This window comes from Triticum aestivum, chromosome 3A (genome assembly GCF_018294505.1).
Source record: "Triticum aestivum cultivar Chinese Spring chromosome 3A, IWGSC CS RefSeq v2.1, whole genome shotgun sequence".
Taxonomy (NCBI): domain Eukaryota; kingdom Viridiplantae; phylum Streptophyta; class Magnoliopsida; order Poales; family Poaceae; genus Triticum; species Triticum aestivum.
Window position 1 is genome coordinate 4,214,808 of NC_057800.1, and position 17,198 is coordinate 4,232,005.

Here is a 17,198-nt window from a genome sequence, read left to right on the forward strand (position 1 = left end):
TAGTAATGCACTTATCACCTGTCAATGTGAGGAATGATTCAGTTCAACAAGCTAAACTTAGATAGGTGATAGATATACTATTTATTTTAAGTTGTAAGACGTGTGCCAAGTTTAGTTCACTTAGTTGTATTCCTCCGGTTAATTTTGCTTCCTTGCTTTCCTCTTGGCCTTACGACCTAACTATTTATACTATCTATAGGGCACAGACATTATAAGAACCTCCAAATGATAGAAACCAAAACACACACCATCTTCACAACATCTTTTGCCTTCTCTCAGAAAAATCACCGACATTCTGCCATTATACCATGGAGGCCTGGAGGAAGACAACCATGTGTTGTGTGATTCTTTTCTGCCTTATGGCTACATGTAGTAAGTATAATTATCCATAGTATCAGCATTTCGCCGAAGTTTCATGTCGTGCAATGACATATCAACATTGTTGGACACATCCATTCATATTACTTCTCCTAACCTTGTCTACTTATCCATAGGTGAGGTTTCATCTACCGAAAACATGTGCTATCACAACCATTGGAATAAATGCCATCCTGATCAAAATGGAATGTGTCAAGATAGTTGTGTGAAAGACGGATGGGATGATGGACAATGCCGGAACAGGTTTAAAAGACTAATGGGTGCCAAGTGCGAATGTTACCCTAAGACTTGTGATCATTAGGGAGGCAACATGCGACTTTCTTCTACCAAGTTACTACTATTTATAAATTTACATCGGTTTTAATGATTGACGTCAAACATGTTGTAACACCAATCATGGTGAATACTATATCACCTTCTATTTATTTCTTTATTCCAGACCATTGTATTCAAATTATGATGTTACACAATTATACCTAATTACTGTTTGATGTATCCTTAAACTAAACAGATTTTTGAGTGCTTATTAGCAACATTTGATATTTCACTCGCATGCATCATCCTAGTAAGAAATCATATGTTTATTTACTAGGTTTGGTAATCAATGTGAATAAATTAAATGAGCCTTGATGAAAATTTACGATATACCCTAAAAAGTGGGGTAAAGAATCACACATAAGTTCCATCTTTTGTCAGATCAAAGTGGGATGAGACCTCAAATGTATTACTAAGAACACCTCATAGTTGTATCCTTAATCTTAATGTACTGAGCATGCCCATGTTGCTTCAGGCAACCCCATAAATGATGCTAGACATCACCTCGGGTGTCTTTCAAATTTATACTAGACATGCATCATATTAAAGCTCATTGATTCCCAAAAGATTCAATCTAATATAGGTAAAATCATAGCATGAGCAAGATTCAATCCAACAAAAAGAAGCTCAAAATAAGAGGTGATACCTCATAGATGTCTAGGATCTTTAAATATATTGAGGTGACACCCTATATAGTGCATGAATAACTTTGAATACCATCCGTTGAATTACCTCCATCCAATGATTGATAGGAGGCAAATCCAAGCATCCGCGTCCAATGGATTAACTAATTTGTTGCACCAGATTGTGCCACCTTGCATCTCTAGACATCTCTATCTTGCCAGTCGTATGAGGTGGTTATGTGGTCTGGCGTGAATGAATCGAAGTTGTAGTAGTATCATGTTGCTATGTCCTTCTCTAGAAATCTGTATCTTGCCAGTTGTAGTAGTATCAATAGTTGGGTTTCCCGGCTCCTGTGCTTGCCTCTAACACTCACGACCCATTCGGCTAAGAGTGTAAAGGGAGAACCACTACGACTGCGCCGACATTTCAATTGTATCAGCGGCTCAGTGGAGAAAGGCGAAAACTAACTGTCCTTGTAAGCGTAAACTATTTGGCAATGGGAAGATAGTGTCCAACAAAGGTTCGTTGCAGATCATCCACGTAAAACGAGGGGCTTTTCTTCAAATAGGCGGAAGTGAATAGCGGCTTAAACCCCGACCAGTTGCCGAACACTTCACACATCGGGGGCTATTCGCTAGTACCCACAGTTAAGATCTTAAAGACTAAGTGAAAGCTATGAAACCAAAATAGTCCGATTACCTCGTTTCATATGCGTGGACCGCCTTTGGGAACCAAGACATCGGCTAAGGGTTGAAACTGCACATGAAACACCCTTTGTATCCTGTGCTTGCCTCTAAAGCCAATTCGGTCACACAAGAGTAAAAATATAAGGGCAAATAAATATATACGCTCGTACATTGGAACATAAAGCCACATTTATTACCAAACAAAAAGCATGTATTTACATCATGCTAACTTTGTCATTCCGAAGTATAATGTGTCCTTGGGACACCGCTCCTCAGTGATCTGAGCTCCCTCCATCACCCCAATCAAGTACTACTCCACGGTCCGATTCTTCCCTTCAGGGGGCCCGAGGCCATGAGCGTCACATCAATACGCTGATAGTTAGTCGCCATGCAAGCATACGCCCATTGGATGCCCTCCAGTGATTCACCTGAGGGCCGACCTCTCGCAGGTGAGCCTGTGGACCGAAGAAGATGCTATGCAGCGCTGCCGCGGGCCAGAGCTGGACGTAAACATCTTGTAGTGCCGGCTTCACCATCCGAAAAAGCTCCATCAGTAGCTTCATTTGGTTATTGAGCAGCTCTGGGTACGATGGTGCCTGGAACAGATTCTAGAATGCCTTCTCCGTGGCATAGACCTCTTGAGCACCGAAGTAGCGGCCGACGTCTGAAGCGCTCCTCATGAGGTCCCCGAAAGCCTCTGTGGATCGCCATACTTGGGTGAGCTCAATGAACCCCTTGCGGCAAAAAATACGCTGATGCAAAAAACGGCTTACCAACAACGATTTGCTTCACTTGCTGCAGCACTTTGCGGTCCGCCCGGGCCTGGGTCTGGACCTCAGCGTATGCCAGGCTCAGGTTCTTGAGCTCCATGGTCACCTTCTTCTCCTCTACCTGAAAGGCGTCGTGATCAACGTACATGCCTTTCAGGGTGTCCTTGACCTTGATGACCCGGGCCTGGTCCTTTCCCCGAGTTACCCTTTCTTCAGCTAGCTCCTTCTCGGCCCGAGCGGCTGCAGCCTTTGCTGCTCCGCCTCACGCCGAGCTCTACTTAGCTCAACCTTAAGAGCCTCAAGCTCTGTCACTATGGCTATCAAAATCAAAGGCTCAGGTATTAGCATTATATCATAAAACAATACGCAAAGTAAATTTGATAGCATGGTGCTTTTTTAGCCTATACCTTGAGCCTGCTTATCGTAGTTTTGTCACGGCAATATGTCCTTGTGAAATGACTTAGTGGTGAGGCCCTCGCACCAAGGTGGTAGTTTGAACGGGGTTGGTTGGAATTAAGAGACACAAGTTTTACCCAGGTTCGGCCCCTCGTGATGTTGGAAAAAGCGTACATCCTGCTTAATTGATATTGATGATGGTGAATCTTGATTACAATGGTGCTATTTTGCTACTTGTCTAATACTTGTCTGTCTACCCCCCTTTGTGGTGCGTTGCCCTTCCTTATATAAGTTGAAGGGGCGCCTTCATGTAGAGTCCTAGTAGGATTACAACTAGTCTCCTTTCAATTTCAAGACGGAGTCTAGTTCGGGTCTTCTCCTGGCAAGGTTCGTCGGCCGGGTCGTGATCTTCCTGGCTGGGTTTACCCAGTCTGGGCCTTCTCCATGAGCCGGCCTCCAGCCTCTTCGCGAGCTGGCTTTCTACTTGGTTGCACACTGGGCCTTTAGTCCTTGTCGTCCAGGTCGACCCGTTAAGTCAGGTGACTCATGGGCCGCCAAGTGATGGGCCGGGTTACACCTCCTGGCCAGGTCAAACCATGGGGAATATCCCCAACATTAGCCCTAGTTTAATTTGGATTTATCCATGTTAAAATTATCCTGAAAAATAACACAAGAACAAATTTGATAGGTTATGCACCGGGTCGAGGGTTCTTCTGGACCAACGTATGTTCATCCTACAGTCCTTGTCATTTCCTTCTTTGAAGACACCCGACCGAGTCAATCTTTGTCAGGTCGTGCAAATTTTCCACACATAGAAATTATTGAGTTACTCCATATCATGACATCATCTCAACCACCTTGATACATGTCCATGATCTCATAACTAATCTTTTTTTAGCAGATATGTCAAACTTTGTCAATGCAAAAATTCAAGCGCTTCATTCAATGGAATTCCTCTTGGAAAGTCCGAGCCTCTTTGTTACATCACTGGGACGGCTTCAAAATCAACTATATGACGCTGGTTTCTTGCAGAAAAATATTGGGGAAAAATAATCCATTTGAGTCGGCTTCCAATTCTCTGGTTCGACAAAATTATTGGACTTAAGATATCCTTATGATACTGAGCCAGCTTTGAATACGTCGGCTTGATAAAAAAATTGGACTTAAGATATCCGTCTGATAATCAGTCAGCTTGAGGATGTAGAGCTTGTCGAGTTGCAATCGTTGAAGTTGTCGAGTTACAGAGATTGATGATGTCGGGTCATGATTGTTCCTGACACTGGGTCTTTATTGTTGCTAACAGTAGTTCATGTAATTTGTTGTCCTTGGTTTCTTCAGACCAAGTCCTTATAGGAAGGATCCTCCCAGGTTGGGTTTTCCCAGCCCGGGTGAATCTGAATTTTATTTCAACTCCAATATATGTATCAACTGTAACCCCAAGCTCGAGTTAGCACCTTGTGATGACTTGGTGCTTGCTTTTGTAATTATAGCTTCAAATTGTTGAGTCGGTTTTCCGGGCCTTTCTATGAATAGCTTGGAGGAGATAAACTTTGCAAATTTCTCAACAAAGTATATGATACCCGGTGACGGTGTCCTGGACTAGGGGGTGCTCACCATGTCATCTCCTGATCTGTTAGATTGGGCCGAGGACCCCCATGGCCGTATACTCATGGGCCAGTTCGGACAGCTGCCACATACAAGGAAGATTCCACCAGACTTGGCGATCAAGACAAGGACTCCTCCCCACCGGCGTATTCGGCTAGGATTCTTGTTATCCTAGGCCTCTGGTGCATTATATAAACCGAGGCCAGGCTAGTCGATAGATCATATACAAACAATCATACCATAGGCTAGCTTCTAGGGTTTAACCTCCTTGATCTCGTGGTAGATCTACTCTTGTACTACACATATCATCAATATTACTCAAGCAGGAGTAGGGTTTTACCTCCATCGAGAGGGCCCGAACGTGGGTAAAAACATCGTGTCCCTTGTCTCCTATTACCATCCGGCTAGACGCATAGTTCGGGACACCCTACCCGAGATCCGCCAGTTCTGACACCGACACCCGGTTTGCTCAAAACTGAGAACTTGAAGGTGTACCTCCCTTATATCCATATTACATGTAGCCCCCAAGTCTTAAGAGGGGAATGTAGTGACAGCTTAAGACTTGGTTCAATATAAATGTTGTAACTTTGGAGAAATCTGGGTTGTTCATCTCAGTCACCAGTCATAAACTGAATGTTTTGCATTTTATAAACGAGCAAGAGAGATGAGGGAAGAAGCCACTCAATCGGGGCGATCAGCTCTATATTTATATCACGATTACATGGAGCCTTGGAAGCCAATGAACATACCTCCTCATATCAATCTACAAGCGAGTATAATTAGGAAGATACAGAGGTATGATATAGCTATACAAGGTATGTACTTTAACATCCCCCCGCAGTCAATGCATCGGATGGACGGACGCATAGAATGTATGGAAAGTCCATGAATAGCTGGATGGTAGACTCTTTGTCATAATATCAGGAAACTAATGCGAAGATCGCACATGAAGAACCCGAATCAGACTGAGAGACACCTTTTCACGATGCTGAACCGGGTTGCAAGCCATGTAGATAGCGCTGGCATTTTCACAAAAGACGAGAGTGGCGGTGTGGAGGGGGCGATGAAGCTCATGCAGAAGTTGACAAAGGCAAGAACATTCAGCCACAACGTGAGCCACGACACGATAGTGGGCTTCGTCACTGGAGCGAGAGATGTAGCCTTGCATTTGGGGACCAGGACAAAGGTTGTCACCGAGATATACCCAATAACCGGAAGTGGACCAGCGAGTATCAGGGCAGCCAGCCCAATCAGCGACCGAGTACGCGATGAGACTACAAAAAAAATACACTTCCGTGATGATACGTGTTTGTCACAATAGGTCAGGTTTTCTTTCATGCATGTACATCCATGACGATTTTATGACAGAATCAAGATAGTCATACATTTGCTGTAATAGAAATGTTCCATGACATTACCAAAATTATCATCATGGAAGTGTCCACTTCCATGATGACAAATCACGCGTCATAGAAGTGCTTTCGTCAAGGGTGATCGACATGTGGCATCCACCGTAACGGGTCACCGTTAAGCTATCGGGTTCCGTTTTGGATCCGATAAGCCCTTAATAGCCCCGACCAATGGGGATTTTCCATGTGTAAAATTCTCATTCGTCAGATAATGCATGTGTCAGCTCATCGTTGGGACAGATGTCATCCCTACAATGGACGGAAGACGCCTATGGTATGTCAACATGTGGCACAGCCCAACAGTGACCCATTTAAGGTAAAAAGGACGGCCCAGCTAAAGGCCCACCATATTTTTTCAGACACAAGCGGGCTGGCCCATTAAGAGCCTGCCATGTTTTCGGTCAAATTGAGGCCCATATCAGATAAGGCCCATTCATAGCCTGTCGTGTTCGGGGTCAAATTATGACCCATATTGTATCAGGCCCGTTAATAGTCCACTGTTATTTTGGGCCCATTTTAAGCCAACTTTGTATTTCAGCCTGTTAAATGCCCGTTTACTAGTTTGGCCCGATAATAGTTTCGGCCTATTAGCAGCCCGTGGTGCATCTCAGACGTTGTCGACATGATTTAAGTTTAGGCCATTTAACAGCCCATGCAGAAACTGAGCTATTTCTTGTCCGAACTAACTTTAGGCCTCTTAACGGCCCATAGTCTTTGTGGATAAATTTCAGCCCAACAGGGCTATTGGCCTGTTAATGGCCCGTGTAACAGTTGGGCCTAATTACAGCCCGTGTTGAATCCGTCCTGCTTACAACCCATCTGATTATGGCCCTTGACACTGTTGGGCCTATGGCCCATGTTGATACCAGCCTGCTTAAAGCCCATAATTTTATTGGGCCAAACAGGGCCCGAGATATATTTTGGCCTGTTAACGGCTTGTCCTATTTGGGCGAAACATGGGCCTTATGCAGTTTCGGACTGTATTGGCCTGCGAGTTTTTCGGCTCAACGCTAGCCCAATCTAGTTTTAGCCTGTTAAAAGCCCATGGCATTCTCTGGCCCAGCTAGCCAGAACTTTACTCGACCTGTTAAAGGCGGAAAACTACAATACGTTTAGACCTGCTAATGGCCCAAGATGATTATAGGCCCATGTTTTAGCCCATATGAGTAACGGGCCAGCCTGAAGACCGAAAACATTGAGATCCATTAAACCTTCCAGCATAAATTACAGCATACCAACCCATAATAAACCTAAACTATGCCATAAACAAATTACGACATATTACATCCACTTGGCATCAAAGTTCGCCACCAGTGATAATAAAGCGCAACGTGACCACGGATTGCATACACTAGGCATCATAGGTAGCCACTAGTGTATATAAATGCACCGACAAAAGAATATAAAAAACTGAGAGCACTTTAGAAAGCATTAGGCCTGGCCAGGACGAGCACCGCAAGCAGCCAAACAAGATGATGAGGCCTCAATTGTGTGAACGATAGATGCTCTATCCCTAGCTGTATACCACCAAAGCCCGCAAGGCAGTCCTCTGAGATCTTCATTGAATCATTGACATCAAGTTGGTGCTAAGCTGAAGCAAGTCTTTCCGCTTTAAGTTGATACTGAAGCAGTTGAACTGATTGAGGCAGCGACTGCATAGAGGTTGTCTCACAGCGGCTTGTGAGTAGCTTCAACTCACAGTCTTCATCAAGACAGGACCTTGGGGTCATCTCGATCTCTTCAAGATGGTTTGGCTCACTATCTTCCGTAAAGTTCTGCCTGGCATAAGAGATACGACTCTGAAAGAGAAACAAGAACACAAGTATCAGGTTTCGCAATTATATAAACAAATAAATGGATCTGTTCTGCATAAGGAACATGTTTTTACAACTACAATTTAAAGCTGGTAGTTGTTGCAAACATCCAATCAGATGTAAACACCAAATGCCATTCATAATCGTAACCACATGAAAAGTGGTCAAGATCACGTGTTGGGAAGTCTCGTTTACCCGACTCAGTAATAGCCACAAAGTCCAATGCATGATCCTTTACACAATCGGCGATATGTTTGTGTTTGGCCAAGTCACCAAGACCTCCGCTATTCCAAAACATGCCTCTCATGATGAACCATATTTTTTTATTAGAGGCCTTTGCTCTCTTAGATGGGCGCCCTCTTTTCTTCGCTGAGTTAGATTTGTTCTTTCGTACCGACGCGACTAGCTCACATAGCATCGTGTCACATACAGTATCATCCAAGTCTACCTCTATTGTGTCTTTAACCAGATGGGAGAGAAGCTTGCCTTCATTGTTGGCATCAGCTTCCTCATCCTCCTCATCTGACAAAGAGGGTCCACGAACTTCAACAACTTAGGAGAAACCGTAAGCCGGTCGAACTCCACTTGTTTAAGCGTCGTAACAGAAAAATCTACTTATTTCTCGCTACGTCCTAATGAAACTCCAAGGCTAGTAATATTTGAAGATACTTTGGAATTATCAAAAGAAAAAAGATTGACGAGAAGAGGTACCTTCAAAGTTGAGGTTGCGGGCCGCCACCCGACGCATGGCCTTCACCAGCGAGTCCTCGTTGGTGGCTGTTGTACCATCAGCACCAATGGCGTGCCGACCGCTGCGCCTCAGCGATGGTGGAGTGAGGCCGGCAACATTGGCAGTTACGGTCCCGAGTTGTGGAATAGACGGGCGCGGCGATGATGAAGAAGACCGTGAGGGTTGCATGTCATCCTCCAGCTCCGCAAGTTCCCTGGATGCAGACACCCCTCCCGGTGTCGAAGGCGTAGAGGACAAAGCTCGCAGCTCCGCCATGGCCGACTCATGGTCAGCCTTAACGGATGGGGAGAAGATCACTCCCCGCCTGGAAGGTGAAGCAGGTGCCGGCGACGGTGGCGCCGAAGCTGCGCGCACAGGTACCTCAGCCTGTGCCAACTCCTCATGCTGAGTCCGCTCCTAGGCACCCTCTTCGAGGTGCGGCGGTGCGGCCAACTGCGTCGGAGTCGGCGGCTTCGAAGTCTGTGGCGCCGTCGTCGTCAGTAGAGACGGCGCATTGACCATCGGGGCTGCCATAGAGAACATGCCGAAGGTGTCATGGCCGACGATGGAGATCCCTGTAGTGACATAGGAACTACCTTGGAATGCATACGTCGATTAGGGTTAGGTGGTGTGACATCGATGAAGATCTTATCCGGTGTTGAAGACCCCCCGGAGAGAGGCGAGGCCGAGCTCAACTGCATAGGCACCACTCCACCCGAGGTAGTAGGAACCGAAGAGCCGTTGGACGATGAAGTAGGTTTGGGCCTATTACTTGGATCGTTGTCCCTCGCTGTATCCTCCCTGTCATGTCCTTTGTCGCCCCTGGATCATCTCCGTGCTCCCACACACGAGGCACAAAATCAGCATCAACACGGAAATCTAGTTTCTCCAGGTTGTACCGTAGCTCATACCCCTTCCTTTGAACAACCACATCTGAAGAAAGAAAACCCACTGTGCTCCTCTGGAAAGCATCGAGCTTCAGCACCGCTACCTGAATACGAACAATTCCTCTTCGACGCAAACAGAGAAGGTCAACATCCAGAGTCGTGCCAATCACCGAGCCAACCGCCCAAAGACCCAAGAAGTGACGGAGAGCATGAGGCACCCCATGCACATGCACCTAGTTAGGAAGCAGCTCAAATCGATGTGGTATCTCCTCCGACCTCCAGGGCTTGAACTCAATAGTAACATTGTGAGACTTGATGAAAACTGCAAACCCAGTCACCCTCTGAAGAACTTCCTCGTTTGGGAAGGACATGAGAAAAGCATCCTGGCCATGCGGTATAGCCTCCCAAGTCCATTGCTGCTGACACTGAGCTATCTTAGCAACCTCTGCCTCCATAATATTGGGACTGATAGAGCCGCCAGAAATTGATACCAATGCTGTTAGCGAATCCTTTGGTGAGAGATCCACCCTCAGATATTGTCGGGCATCTGAAAGAAAGCCATATTTTCAGTTCCATATCCGCAAAGCATCGCCACCGGCTTCGGCATTTTGAGAGTAGGACACCGGCGCATGGTCATTGGGTGATTATACTTGTTGCAAATGAAACAGTATTGTTGTGTCTCACAGTCGTCAGAATAGTTTGGAATATTGTAATATTGTCAAATGAAGATCCCAATTACTCCATGTATAGAAGTTTTTGATGTTTGCTACAGAAAAAGAAAGCAGCACAATGAGTAAAATGAACATCAGTCCATGAAAGTGCAGAGCTTAAGCTCTATTCAGCAGATGAAAATAGTAGTACGAGCTCTGGGCCGGCTAAAGTAAACATTCGACCTCTCTTGACGAACTCAGGGGTGGGCTCGACGGTCTCGATGGGGTGGGCAGGAGCGCGAGCCTCCGGTGCGCGGTGGCGTCACGCACCTCCTCGAGGATCTCGGGCACATTGACTAGCTGGCCTGTGGTGGAGGCGAGAGCGGCGCTGCCAAAGGTGATGGCTTTGGCGTCGACGACGGCCACAACCAGGCCGCTCAAGTTGGGGCATCTAGACATGATCTGGCTCACCGCCTGCGCAAACAACTCCTTGGCCACCATCTCCTGCCGCGCCGTCATAGCCTCGCCCAACGCCACGGGGGTCGGAGCGGCGGTGCCGAGGGGAGGCGGGAAGGCCGCGTAGCCGGCCGCCAGGCCGAGGGCTGGCCACGTTCCTTCCATCAACGCTACGAGGGAGGGGGTGGGCGCGAGCAAGAGACACGGCGGGAGGAAGAAGAAGAAGAAGAAATTTTTGGATTGAAAGAGGGGAGATTCGGGAGGCAGGGGAGCTGCGCGAGGAAAAAGGGAGTAGCGGAGGAGGCAGCTGCGGCGGCGGCGACGGACGCGCAGGAGAGCAGGGGAGCAGCGCGGTGCAAGGGAGCTCCGGCATCCATGCGCCTGTGTCAGAGCGGCGGAGCATCGACTGAAGAAGACAAGGAGTGCGGGTTGTGTCGGGAGTTAGGGGAGGAGTTTTCTGTAAAATCGCCTTGGAGAGAACTTTTCCTGGACGGAGGGAGTAGTAGACTTATTATCTTCCTTGTAGAATAATTGCTTTTGTAAGCTAAAGAAGTTAGACTGAAATGTAGTAAGCTTATTTGTTGCTCCCAAATGCTTTGACGATTATAGCTGAAATGTAGTCTACACAAATACTTTAACCATCCAGCCCAAATGCGTTGCAAGACCTATGTATGTCTACAAACTGATTATAATTTTTTTGTAGGTTTTGGTCACCCTTCAGTTCAGCTTCTTGCGCATATCCAATGCAAATAGCATATCCAGTAACCTGACCCTTACAAAAAAGTTTAGTTTGTTCATAACTCATTAATTTAATCAGCAAATATTATGGTAATAAATTGCTTTGGTACATGAAGGAACAAAGGAGATTAAACACTAGGTTGTGTGGATGTGGACCAACAAAGATGAATTCATTCCTGTAGTTGATGTGAAGTTCATCAAGTGGTAGCCTAATGTGATTTATTCTCCATATACATGGCAGCTGACTCTTCTATTTCATAGCATAGATATTCTGCTGTACACTGCAGTACATTGCTTCTGTCAAATTGAAAAACAAACAGGTTTTAATAAGAAATAATTCCAGTGACACTAGTAGAAAACAGGGCTTTGGTCCAGGCGGGTCAGCCCATTAGTCCCGGTTCAGTCCAGAATCAGGACCAATGTGGGCATTGGTCCCGGTTCGTGAGCCGAGGGGGCCGGCCGGGCCACGTGGGCCATTGGTCCCGGTTCATCTGGACCTTTTGGTCCCGGTTGGTGGGATGAACCGGGACCAATGGGCCTCGCTCCTGGCTGACCACCATTGGTCCCGGTTGGTGGCTTGAACCGGGACCAAAGGCTCCCCTTTAGTCCCGGATCATGTCACCAACCAGGACCAATGAGGTGCCTATATATACCCCACGCTCGCGAGCAGAGCACCCCAGTGCTCTGTTTTTCTCTGGACGAGGGGGAGAGGGCTTGGTGGTGCTCTAGCTCACCTCCTATGCACACAAGGTGTTCGATGGAATGCCCGAGCCACACTACTTATGCTTTCTCCTCTCCAAGCTCGACCTCCAAGCTCCATTTTCCATAATATTTGTCTAGGTTTAGCGGTCCGTCACGCCCCGTCCCCTTCTTCACCGCCGTCGATCACCCGCGCCGAGCTCATCGCCGGCACCACCGTGGTGAGCCTCTTGGTTTATCTTCTTTCTGAAAGGAAAAATATTCTTACTTGTATGTTTACATAGATACTTGTATTATTTTCTTACTTTTATTATTGCATCTTATATAGTACGATGGTTTTGGTATCCGCCCCCATCGACTCTCGTCCTGTCTATGATTCGGATGTGGTATATATATTATCTTTATAACTATTGGTTCATTTATTGTTTATGAAAATTATGCCGACCAACGTGACATAGTTTTTATTTATGTAGGATGTATGTGAATCAGAAATGCCAACCGACCCTATTGTCGAGAGGTTAAATTTAGTTGAAGAAGAAAACAATTTGTTGAAGGAAAAAATAAAAAAAATTGAGGAGGAGAAGATGATATTGGAGTTGCATGTTGCGGATGTCATTGATGATCACAAGATCAAGATGGATGCAATGCGCTTGAAGATTAGAAAGATTAGAAAATATGTTCATACCGAGGCTTGGTATCATTATGCCGTTGGATCAATTGTTACCATGGTTGCGATTATGATCACATTTGTTTTCGCATTGAAATGTTTTACATAGTTTCAATGTATGGTTTAATTAATGAGATGCTCTGGAGAGCTATATGTTGTTAGATGAGAACTATGTATGCACTTTGGTTTTAATGTGATGATGAACTTCTATTAATTTGGACACTTAATTATATATAATGCACGCAGATGAACCGGCAATGGATGTACGGTGACAGACACACCCGCGAGTACATTAAGGGCATGCATGAGTTTCTCGATGCGGCTGAGGAAAACAAGCAGAATGGTTTTATGTGTTGTCCATGCACTGAATGTGGGAATACGAGGTCTTACTCTAATCGGAAAATCCTTCACTCCCACCTGCTTTACAAGGGTTTCATGCCACACTATAATGTTTGGACGAGGCACGGAGAAATAGGGGTTATGATGGAAGACGGCGAAGAAGAAGAGTACGATGACAACTATGTGCCCCCTGAATACGGTGATGCTGCAACGAGGGGAGCTGGTGAAGATCAAGAGGAACCAGACGATGTGCCCAATGATGCTGCAACGGGTGAAGCTGCTGAAGATCAAGAGGAACCAGACGATGTGCACGATGATGATGATCTCCGCCGGGTCATTCTCAATGCAAGGATGCAATGCGAAAGTCAAAAGGAGAAGCTGAAGTTCGATCGCATGTTAGAGGATCCCAAAAAAGGGTTATACCCCAATTGCGAAGATGGCAACACAAAGCTCGGTACCGTACTGGAATTGCTGTAGTGGAAGGAAGAGAATGCTGTGGCTGACAAAGGATTTGAGAAGCTACTGAAAATATTGAAGAAGAAGCTTCCAAAGGATAACGAATTGCCCGACAGTACATACGCAGCAAAGAAGGTCGTATCCCCTCTAGGATTGGAGGTGGAGAAGATACATGCATGCCCTAATGACTGCATCCTCTACCGTGGTGCATACAAGGATCTGAACGCATGCCCGGTATGCGGCGCATTGTGGTATAAGATCAGACGAGATGACCCTGGTGATGTTGACGGCGAGCCCCCAGGAAGAGGGTTCCTGCGAAGGTGATGTGGTATGCTCCTATAATACCATGGTTGAAACGCCTGTTCAGAAATGAAGAGCATGCCAAGTTGATGCGATGGCACAGTGGGAACCGAAAGAAAGATGGGAAGTTGAGAGCACCCGCTGACGGGCCGCGGTGTAGAAAAATCGAGAGAAAGTACTGGGATGAGTTTGCAAAGGACCCAAGGAATGTATGGTTTGCTTTAAGCGTGGATGGCATTAAACCTTTCGGGGAGCAGAGCAGCAATCACAGCACCTGGCCCGTGACTCTATGTATGTATAACCTTCCTCCTTGGATGTGCATGAAGCGGAAGTTCATTATGATGCCAGTTCTCATCCAAGGCCCTAAGCAACCCGGCAACGAAATTGATGTGTACCTAAGGCCATTAATTGAAGAACTTTTACAGCTGTGGAATGGAAACGGTGTACGTACGTGGGATGAGCACAGACAGGAGGAATTTAACCTTAAGGCGTTGCTGTTCGTGACCATCAACGATTGGCCCGCTCTCAGTAACCTTTCAGGATACACAAACAAAGGATACCACGCATGCACGCACTGTTTAGATGACACTGAAAGTATATACCTGGACAAATGCAGGAAGAATGTGTACCTGGGCCATCGTCGATTTCTTCCGACCAACCATCAATGTCGAAAGAAAGGCAAGCATTTCAAAGGCGAGGCAGATCACCGGAAGAAGCCCGCCATGCGCACCGGTGATCACGTGCTTGCTATGGTCAATGATTTACACTATGTAATCTTTGGAAAGGGTCCTGGTGGACTAGCTGTTCCGAATGACGCTGAGGGACACGCACCCATGTGGAAGAAGAAATCTATATTTTGGGACCTACCCTACTGGAAAGTCCTAGAGGTCCGCTCCTCAATCGACATGATGCACGTGACGAAGAACCTTTGCATGAATCTGCTAGGCTTCTTGGGCGTGTATGGGAAGACAAAAGATACACCTGAGGCACGGGAGGACCTGCAACATTTGCACGAAAAAGACGGCATGCCTCCGAAGCAGTATAAAGGTCCTGCCAGCTGCGCTCTTACGAAAGAAGAGAAAGAAATCTTCTTTGAATGCATGCTCAGTATGAAGGTCACGGCTGGCTTCTCGTCGAATATAAAGGGAATAATAAATATGCCAGAGAAAAAGTTTCAGAACCTGAAGTCTCATGACTGCCACGTGATTATGACACAACTGCTTCCGGTTGCATTGAGGGGGCTTCTACCAGAAAACGTCCGATTAGCCATTGTGAAGCTATGTGCATTCCTCAATGCAATCTCTCAGAAGGTGATTGATCCAGAAATCGTACCAAGGCTAAGGAGTGATGTGGCGCAATGTCTTGTCAGTTTCGAGCTGGTGTTCCCACCATCCTTCTTCAATATCATGACGCACGTCCTAGTTCATTTAGTCGACGAGATTGTCATCCTGGGGCCCGTATTTCTACACAATATGTTCCCCTTTGAGAGGTTCATGGGAGTCCTAAAGAAATATGTCCGTAACCGTGCTAGGCCAGAAGGAAGCATCTCCATGGGCCATCAAACAGAGGATGTTATCGGGTTTTGTGTTGACTTCATTCCTGGCCTTAAGAAGATAGGTCTCCCTAAATCGCGGTATGAGGGCAGACTGACTGGAAAAGGCACTCTTGGAAGAGACTCAATAATATGCAAGGACGGATATTCTTCGTCTCAAGCAAACTACACGGTTCTACAGAACTCTACCTTGGTGACCCCATATGTCGATGAACACAAGAGCAGTCTGCGCCCCAAACACCCGGAGCAGTGCGACGACTGGATTGCATGTGAACACATCAGGACTTTCAGCAGTTGGTTGGAAACACGTCTCAGAGGTGACAACACTGTTTGTGATGAGTTGTACTTGTTGTCCAGGGGACCATCTTTGACTATATTCACTTACAAAGGATACGAGATAAATGGGAATACATTTTACACGATCGCCCAAGATCAAAAGAGCACCAACCAAAACAGTGGTGTCCGCTTTGATGCAGCAACCGAGAGCGGAAAGGACACATATTATGGTTACATAGTGGACATGTGGGAACTTGACTACGGACCTGATTTTAAGGTCCCTTTGTTTAAGTGCAAATGGGTCAATCTGTTAGGCGGCGGGGTACAGGTAGACCCACAGTACGGAATGATAACAGTGGATCTGAAAAATCTTGGGTACACTGACGAACCGTTCGTCCTAGCCAATGATGTGGCACAGGTTATCTATGTGAAGGACATGTCTACCAAACCGAGAAAAAGAAAAGATAAGGAAGCCAATACATCATACGATGAGCCAAAGCGCCACATAGTTCTTTCAGGAAAAAGGGACATCCTGGGAGTGGACGGCAAGACAGACATGTCAGAAGATTATGAAAAGTTTCATGAAATTCCTCCCTTCAATGTCAAGGCTGACCCAAGGATCCTGATAAACAATGAAGATTATCCATGGTTATGGTGCAATAAGCAAATTACACAAGCGAAGAAAAAGTGAAGACTTTCTCCCGGAACTATTATGATGATACCATGCCAACTTTGTAACACACGAACATGCTACCATTGTCCGTTTTGTACATGCACATGCTATGTGGGTGAAATTATGATACCATGCCAACTTTCAACTTTTTTAGAGTTCATGTCTTATGGTTCGGCCCTCGTAATACCATGACCATTAGTCCCTGGCCCATGCCAACTTTCAAGTTTCAACTTTCTAAACCTAATGGCACTAACAGAAAGTTTATAATTTTGCTCCTCGCCCCTGGACCATGACCATTAGTCGCGGTTTGTGCCACAAACCGGGACTAAAGGGTTGGTCCTCATTGCGAGCAGAGTTTAGTCCCACCTCGCCAACTAAAGGGGGCTCACACCGGTTTATAAGCCCTTCCCTCTCTGCCTTGTTGAGCTCCTCTCAAAGTGAAAATAGATGGCCTAATAGAGAAAAGTTTAACCTAAATTCATAGTGTATTTCTCTTAAATTCATAGAAATTTACTAGGAATTTAGGTTGAATTTTCACTATAAGCGCATCTATTCTCATTTTTTAGTAAGTTAATCACAAACTTGTGATTCAAACAATTTTCAAAGAATTCAAATTTTAACTATTCAAATTTGAAAACTAATGGCACTAACAGAAAGTTTATAATTTTTCTAAAACTAATGGCACTAACAGAAAGTTTATAATTTTGCTAACCTAAAAGCAAACAGAATTAAAAATTAAAGGAAAAAACAAAAGAAAATAAACAATGCAAAAAAAATC

General features: G+C 45.7%; 1 long non-coding RNA gene across 1 annotated transcript; it reads left to right on the plus strand.

Annotated features, from left to right (window-relative positions):
* The first annotated feature begins 230 nt into the window (after positions 1-230).
* Positions 231-873, plus strand: LOC123057439 (uncharacterized). The gene is made up of 2 exons (XR_006426850.1): positions 231-372; positions 495-873. It is a non-coding gene; the product is annotated as an uncharacterized lncRNA (long non-coding RNA).
* Positions 874-17,198: the final 16,325 nt, after the last annotated feature.